The sequence below is a fragment of the Cavia porcellus genome, unplaced genomic scaffold (assembly GCF_034190915.1).
Source record: "Cavia porcellus strain 051 isolate PalLab524CR breed Dunkin Hartley unplaced genomic scaffold, mCavPor4.1 scaffold_22, whole genome shotgun sequence".
NCBI lineage: Eukaryota > Metazoa > Chordata > Mammalia > Rodentia > Caviidae > Cavia > Cavia porcellus.
This window is the reverse complement of record NW_026947505.1, coordinates 12,517,956-12,527,011: the sequence shown is the minus strand read 5'-3', so window position 1 is coordinate 12,527,011 and position 9,056 is coordinate 12,517,956.

Genomic DNA, 9,056 nt, shown 5'->3' with positions numbered 1-9,056 from the left:
TATCACTTTTGGACAAATGTCTATTCATGTGGTTATTAAATCAAGTTAGCTGTTTTGTGTTTGCTATTTAGTTTTAAGTATATATTATTTATTTTGGATATTAGTCCCCTTATCATATATATGATATATATATATATATATATGCTCTCATTTCTTAGATAACTTCTCTTTTTTTATTTTTTATTGTTTTGTAACTGGAAATCAAACTCAGGACCTTGCGCTTGCTGGGCAGGCGCTTGTGCTGCTGAGCTACATCCCTGGTTGCCTTCTTGTTTTGCTTCCTTTGCTTTTTAAATTTTTTAAAGTTAATTAAGTTTGTTGGTATATTTTAAATATGATCATATGCATCATCGGGAATTTGTATATCATGTAAAGAATTTGTGTATCATCACCGGGAATTTGCACTTCATGTACAAATGATATAACTCTACATGACGTAAATGATATAACTTGATTCTTTCCTTCCCATTTCCCTGCTCTCCTTTCACCCTCTCTTCCCCTCCCCATTACAAAAATTTTGTTTCCATTTTTCCTCTTTTTCTCATTTTTTTCTTTCCCTTTTCTGGTTTTAAATTGTATAAAATTCCACTTGTCTATTATTTCATTTTGCCTGTGTTTTTGGTGTCACAGCAAGAAATTATTGCCCAGATGAATATAATGGAGAGTGTCCTGTATAATTTCTTCTTGTAGTTTTATCATTAGGGCTAGTATTTAAATTATAATTCATTTTGGTTGATTTTTGAATAAGATATGAGACAGAATTCCAGTTCCATACTTTTTCATGTAGATTTTTAATTTCTCCACATCAGTTATTAAAGAGACTGTCCTTTCTTCAGTTTTGTCACTTTCTAGACTTTTTTAGACTATTGGAGACTATTTTATACTATTGATCTGAATGTCTGTCTTTATGCCAGTATCATACTGTTCTGATTACTGTCACTTTGTAATATGCCTTGAAATCAGGTAGTATGATGCCTCTAGCCCAGTTATTCTTTCTTAGTACATGTTTGGAGTACAGAATGATTACATTCATGGGTGGAGAGTACGTGAACATGACACAACTCTTTTTCATCCTCTACCCCCACCCCTTTCTCCTCCCTGCTCCTTCCAAATCTTGGTCCCCTTCCCATTTATAAAAGTTCTTTTCCAACTTTTTCTCTTCAATTCTTTTTTCCCATCCCCTTTCCCATCTCTCCCTCCTCCCACCATCTCTTGTTTCTCTTCCAGTTTGAAAAATATCCTGTACTTCCTATAATTTAACTTTTATTTTGTTATTTATTTATGTTTTGGGTTTTTCATACAAAAGAAACCATGTGATGTTTAAGCTTATGTGTCTGATACAGTTCATTTAACATCACGATCTCAAGATGCATCCATTACGCTTCTTGCTAATTGCTTTGGCTATTGGAAATCTTCTGTAGCTTCCAATGAATTCTAGAGCAATTTTTCTTTCTGTGAAGGTTTCAGTAGGATTTTGATAGATATTGCCCTAAATTTCTAAGCTGCTCTGGGATGCCTGGATATTTTAGTAACATTAACTCTTCAACTTGTGAACATGGAATGTCATCCCATTTATTTGTATCAATTGTTAAATTTCTTTCATCAGCGTTTTATACTTCCCAATGTACATGTACCTGTTGGCTGCTTGTTTATTTGTTAGTATTTTATGTTTTGATGCTGTTATAAATTACATTTTTGTAATTTACCCTAGTAGATTATTGTTAGCGTACAGAAATGCAGCTGAATTTGTATACTGATTTTGTGTTCTACATATTTGTTTAGTTCAATATATATATATATATATATATATATATATATATATAGAGAGAGAGAGAGAGAGAGAGAAAGTATGTGTGTGTATGTGTGTGTGTGTGTGTGTGTGTGTGTGTGTGTGTGTGTGTATAATGCCCAGGGATTTCTATACGTATGATTATGATATATAAACAGATGGACTTACTTCTTCCTCTGTAGTCTGGATGACTTTTACTTCTTCCTGTGTTATCCCTGGGAAGGATTTCTAGTTCTATGCTGAGTAGAAATGGTAAGAGTGGGAAACCTTGCATGTTCTTGATCTGAAAAATAAAACTTTCAGCTTTATTTTGTGAATAAACTTTTAATTCCCTGATTATAATTTTACCTGTTTCCGAAATAAATTTAGCAGCCTAGGTAGTTATATTTATATACAATTTAAATCCATATTATAAAAAAGATAAATATTATCTAGAGATTAACATTGCTTAAACAAAATCTACTTTAGACACTGTTAATGCACCTGTAAATATATTCACTTTTACCACCCTCCAAGAACAGATAAAATTCACTTTTAGAACCAAAGCTTCTTTCTCCTCTTCTTGCCATTCTAGCACAAACTGTTATTCTTCCCAAACCCTCCACTACCTTTTACATTGGCTGGGAATTGAAAGCATCAGTTAAAAGAAAGTCTGCTAATTCCCACAATAATGTTATCATTCTAATTGGAATCCTGTTTCTGCTGAGTCTACAACTTTTATTATGGCGGTCTTTTTGTTTCTTGGGTTTTTTATTACAGATTTCTTTCCAACTATTTGAAACTGAAGGCATTCCAGCATTACTTTTTGGGAAAAAGTAATTTGTATTTTTTATTGAATTAAAATTCAAATTTCCTTATTGGAAATTGGTTGGCTCTCTATTTTGCTCATATCTGATCCTTCTACAAGAACATGAGCATTCAAAACCTCCTATGCAAAAGTCAAGAGTAACATGTTATTCTTCTGGAGAGGCTCACGTGGTATATTTTTATACCTCACAGAGTACCAAGTGCATGATCATCACAGTACCACTTGCCAATATCAAACTTAATTGCTAATAGGTCTTAAGCTTCATAATGAAACTGAACCTGAGTCATAGCACCAGCTTTCCTGGCTCTCTAGCAGCAGACTGTGGGACTTCTCAGGCCTCTAATTATATTCTTGGTAAGCAGAGCCAATTATATGTGCATTTATGGCCTATCATAATCCAATCTGAAAAGTACTGCAATATCTTTCTTGAAATGACAGGTTGGATGACATGTACAAAACACACGAGGGAACTGAAGTAAGAAAAATGTGACAAATAAAACAATATGTATAGTACTGTAATAGAAAAAATACCTAAATCCAGTTTGGGGTGATTAAGTTAGCAGGGCATGAGCTGGAACCTGAACAATGAGTGAGAATGAACCAGATTTTGACAGGAGTTAGGGGAAGGGGAGAACAGTAGATCAGAAGAAGCAGCCTTCGCAACGAGCCAGAGGCAAGAAGACTCAGACAGTGATTAGGATTAAGTGCAGAGTTTGGGGGAATGAGAACAGGTAGGACTGGAGAGCAAGTGGGACCAGACCAAGAGGGAAGGGCATGTTCTCTGAGCTTTAATTTCCACTTGCAACACATATACTGACTCCATTTTATCCTCACAACAAACATGCTTATAGAGCATATTGTTACATTAATTAAAAAAAGAAGTGAGTCTCAAAGTAAAGAGACTTGCTAACATTCACCATAGTTTTCTTCTATTTCTTGTTCATGAGACTGTCCCCTTCGGACTAGCATGGTGTTAGGTGCTCGGGAGGATTGCCAACAGCAGATGTTCTCATGCCTCTCATTCTGCAGCTCACAAATTGCTTCTAAGCCACAGGTCTCCACGCCCTTCTGCAGCTTCCATTAGGACATTAATCCATGGCTCTTACAGGATTTAAACCTTAGCCTGCTTTCCTAGGGGGTTGCTGGCAGAAATAAAACGTGACTCATTTGACAGAACTAGGATCCTGGAATTCTTGCTTCTATTTTCGAATGTACTAGATCCAGGGAAGTCATTAATGACATGCTTTGTGGGTAAGTTAACTGAGTAAGAGTGACAAACCAAAATTTCCCTGGAATATAAATTGTATAAAATCTTGGCAAGATTAGGAGCAATATGATGGTGGCCTGGCTATGCTCTCATCGTGGGTAGGTGGTCATGGGCTGTGTCATATTCTAAGACAAATCCAGATGCAAGCTTTTAAGTAATACAAAATCAACACTCGCACTCAACTGAGTCTTTGAATTTATTTTTCATCTTTCAAGGATCCATGTTACAAAGCTGAAACAATACCTATGACATTAAAAGTTGGTGTGACAGTCACAAAATTCCTGATTTGCTGATACAAAATCAATGGCTTTATGTAAAAATTTCCTGATGTAAAAACAATGGTTTTATGCCATCTCAATTGTTAGGCACCTTTGAGTTGGAAAAAATCAGCACTGTTGAAAGTAATTAATGACTCCCTGACACATTCCTCAAGGAAAGTATTGTCCTGATATCTAAACCTGAAAAAGACTCAACCAGAAAAGAGAACTACAGGCCAATCTTCATAATGAGCATAGATATAAAAATTTTCTATAAAATACTAGCAAATAGAATGCAGCACATCATCAAGAAGTAACACACCATGACACAGTGGGATTCATCCCAAGAATGAAAGGATGGTTCAACATATCAAATCAATAAATATAATACATCATGTGAACAGAGCCAAAGACAAAAAACACATGATTATCTCAATGGATGCTGAAAAAGCTTTTGATACAGTTCAGCATAGTTTATGATAAAAACTTCTGAAAATTGAAATAGTTTTTATCTCAGTTTAATAAAAGACATCTATTGTAAACCAACAGCCAACATCATACTAGATGGACAAAAGTTGAAAACTTTCAATCTAAAATCAGGAACAATACAAGGATGTTCACTATTATCACTCCTAATTAATATAGTTCTGAAAATACTAGCCAAATCAATTAGACAAGAGAGAGAAACAAAAGAAATAAGGATAGAAAAAGAATTTAAATTATCGTTATTCACAGATGACATGATACTCTACCGAAAAGATCTCAAAAACTGCATCAAAAGATTTCTAGTTAATAAATAAATTCAATAGCATAGCTGGATACAAAGTTAGTATTCAAAACTCAATAGCATTCCTGTACATAAACAACAAGCTCACTGAGAAAGAAATTAGAGGAACATCACCCTTCACAATAGTACACAAAAAATGAAATACTTAGGCATCAATCTAAGAAAGGATGTAAAAGATCTATATATTGAAAATCATAATACTTTGAAAGAAGAGATAGCATACAGTATTAGAATATAGAAAATATCTCTTGCTCATGTATAGGAAAAAAAACCAACATTCTGATAATGGCCATATTCCCATTTATGCAGATTTAATGTAATCCTGATCAAAATACCATTAGCGTAACTCACAGATGTAGAGAAAACTTTTCTCAAATTCATTTGGAAACATAGAAGACACATAGAATAGCAAAAGCAATCTCGGGAAACAAAGGCAAGGCAGGAGGCATCTCAAGCCCTTACTTAAAATCATACTACAAAGCTATTGTGATAAAATCAGCATGGTATTGGAAAAAAAACAAACCTGAGGGTCAGTGGAACAGATTAAAAGATACAAGACAGATTAGAAGACACAACTATAAACACCTTATCTTTGACAGTGGGGCAAAACATGTTCACTGGAAGAAAGATAGCCTCTTTAACAAATAGTGCTGGAAAAACTGGCTCTACACACCAAAGACTAACCCTAGACCCATGCCTATCTCCATTCACTAAACTCAAGTCAAAATGGATCAAGGATCTAATATTAAAACAGAAACCATATATCCATTGGAAGAGAAACTAGGTAGAAACATTGAAGTCATAGTGATAGGCAAAGAGTTCATAAAGAAAACTCAAATTGCACAGGAAGTACTTCAAAAAGTTAATAACTGGGATCTTATCCTATTAAAAATTTTTCCATGTCAAAAGAAATCACAAACAGAGTGAAAATAAAACCAAAAGACTGGGAAAAACTTCAGCCAACTGTCCCTCAGACAAAAGATTTATATCTAGAAGATAGAAAAAATTAAAAATAAGGCCCCCTAAAAACAACCCAAAAATGGAGATCTGAGATGAAAACATACTCCTCTGATGAAGAAATGCAAATTGCATATAAATATATTTAAAAATTGAACATTATTGATCATTTAAGAAATGCAAATTAAAACATCTCATCCCAGAAAAAATGACTGTCACCAAGAAATCAATCAATAACAAATTCTGGCAGGTCTGTGGGGAAAAGGAACCCTTCCCCAGTGTTGGTGGGAGTGTAGACTGTACAACCCTTGGAAATAAGTGTGGAGATGCCTCAAAAAACCAGAATATTTAACCCAGCTATTCCATTCCTGTGTATTTTCCCAGATGAATTAAAATCATCATACCACAGTGATATATGTGCACTCATGTTTATAGCAGCACAATTTGTAATATCTAAGTCTTGGAAACAATCTAGATGCCCATCAATTGAGGAATGGATAAAAAAGGTGTGATATTTTTATGCAATAGAGTACTGCTCAGTTATAAAGAAGGAAAAACTTGAGGCTTTTACAGGTAAATAGATGCAACTGGAGACCATACTCATAAGGGAAATAAGTCAGACTCACATGTGTAAACATCATATTGTCTCCTTACAGTAAGACACTGATGGGGCAAATAAGATCCAAAAGTACAATAGACACAGTAAAAGGGTAAAAAACTACTCAAAAGGAAAGAACAATTTTGATGGGGGAAAAGAGAAACGAAGGAAGGGTAAAGAAATAAAAAACAAGTAAATATATAAACAAGATAGCTAAGGTAATTACACTACTAATTTCTATTAATTCATCAAAATGAACTGTTTGTGTTTATACTGTGGACCAATTTTGCAGGCCTAATTCTTGTAATCTGAGCAAGTACTTTGAAGAGAACACTATACAATACATCAACCACTGTCGACTTCCTATTATCTTGCTCTGAAACTCAGTATCATTGTCTTTACTATATTTTTTCCTCTTTGAAATAAAAATTAAAGAAAAAATGAGTGAAAAACTGGAAGAAAAATCCATATCTTCAGGTATGTTGAGATTTCCTGTGGTGATCTGAACTGCATAGCATTTTTCAAATATATTACAGTTCTGCTGTTAGCAAATTGGTAAGCTTCCTCTATATAAAAAGTTTGGGGCGCTAAATATAAAAATAAATAGAAGCATGTTCTGTTTTAAATAACAATGATAGTGCATTTTAGTGATAGGTTAATGGGCCACTTTCTCAAAATTAAACTGCAAATTTACCTCAAATCTCCCAAAGTACACAAACATGCAGGAGGAATCGTCATCTTACACAACCGGGCAGGCCGTCTCAGATCAGCACGGAATCAGGCTCTTGTCTCTGTTTGTGGACCTGCCCTCCACCTCAGTCACTCTTTGTCATTAACCTTTGTGGAAAAGCAGGAGCTGGGTGGGGAGGGAGACGAGGCTGTGGAGACAGGAAACAGCAAGGGTCTTATGGTGGGCATTTCAAAAAAGTGGGAAAGGACAGGAGAAGAAAAAGAAAGGGAAGGGAAAGCAAAAACAGAAGAGGAAGTCCTGAAAGCTGGCACAGTATCAAACCAAAAACAAAATGCCTTCCCAGATAGACTGAGTAAAACGCGGTTCCCAAGTTAATCTCCTGATTCTCATGGTTGTGAAAGAAAACAACCACTAAGAAAGGAAAATCTCTCTGCTTTCCTCACCAGTGAAGACAGAAACTCCCCATATCGTGGAGGGTGAATCTTTCTCACCAAGAGTTGATTCCCTGGCATTCTCTCCCCAACTCAACCCCTCCTTATTTCTTCTAGAAGTGGAAGATAGCATCTATTTCTTGTGAAAGTATGTGGAATTATTTTTTAACATAACTCGGTGCCATCTTTTGGTTTGACTGGGCTACTCTATGAGATCTCTCTGCAGAGATGAGTTCCTGGGCTAAGCACAGGGAAGTGTCTTCGAATTTGTTCTCGTATGCTTAGACTAATGATGACCAAGTGTCATTTCCCTCCAGCTGACCTTCTCTCACTATGGACATGTTTCTGGCTGGAAATACAGCTTGTGTACACCACTACTTCCTTTGGAGTTGTCTTGCTATATAGACTTTAATGGTCAGACATTTTGTCTTGGATTTTCAACAAAAGATAGTGGGAACGTATAGATACTACAACACCCTTTTAGTCACAGAGCCACTTAGGGTATTACTAAGACTGTGGGTAAAACAGAAGTCAGTGCCTATTAGCTAGGTATCCGTACATACTTGTTTGCCTGGAGTAATTATTAATAGTGCCCCTTTTTACTCCCCACAGATACTTTATCTTCTTACAAATACCTGATATTCTGCAGGTACTGTTACAGTTATGTAGACATCTTATATGCGGTGACATACACAAAAGTGCACTGGCCAGAAATTAGTGGAACTGCAATTAATCAAAAGTTTAAACACTTGTGTTAAATGACTGCTGATGCTTTATCTTGTTCCATTGATTTTGTTGTCCACTTGTCTATCCATTGCCCTACACTCACTAGATAAGGGACACAGAGTGCATGGTGAAGTCAGACCAGGCTGGGAACCACAAGCAGGGCTTGCACCAATTAGTCATGGGGCCTGGGAGAATATCAGCTCCCAGGAAGGAACTTGCATATTTTGGAAAATGCAGCTCATTTTAAAAGCGATAAGCAGGAATGGTAGGGAAGAAGTGAGAGAAAATCAAGCTTCACCTTTGTTTGACTCTGTTTCTGCTAGTTTTACCCATCCTGGGGTGGGAGGTGGAGAAGTTAAAATCATTTGTGTGTCTCAGTAAGGTTTACAGTAGAAACAGCCCAACACCACCTGTTTTTCCTTCTCCACTTTTTCGAGCAGGCTGGCAACTGAAATGCAAGTAGTATCTAAGGATGTCAGGAGAGAAGTTCCTGACGGATCCATAGCCACATGAGTGAATCTCTTCTATTGTCTGAAGAGCAGTGAGAATACAAAGGGTCACCATGCAAACCACAGAAACTTTTCAAGCCAAAATCAGTGAGAAGAAACACATGCAATAAAAAACATTTGTTAAAACGAAGGACATTGGGTAGCATGCATGCACTTGTCTGCTCCATGGCAAGTATGCATTATTTTTGGAATAAATTTTCAGATATTCCCAGATGCTATGATTTAAATGTGCATGT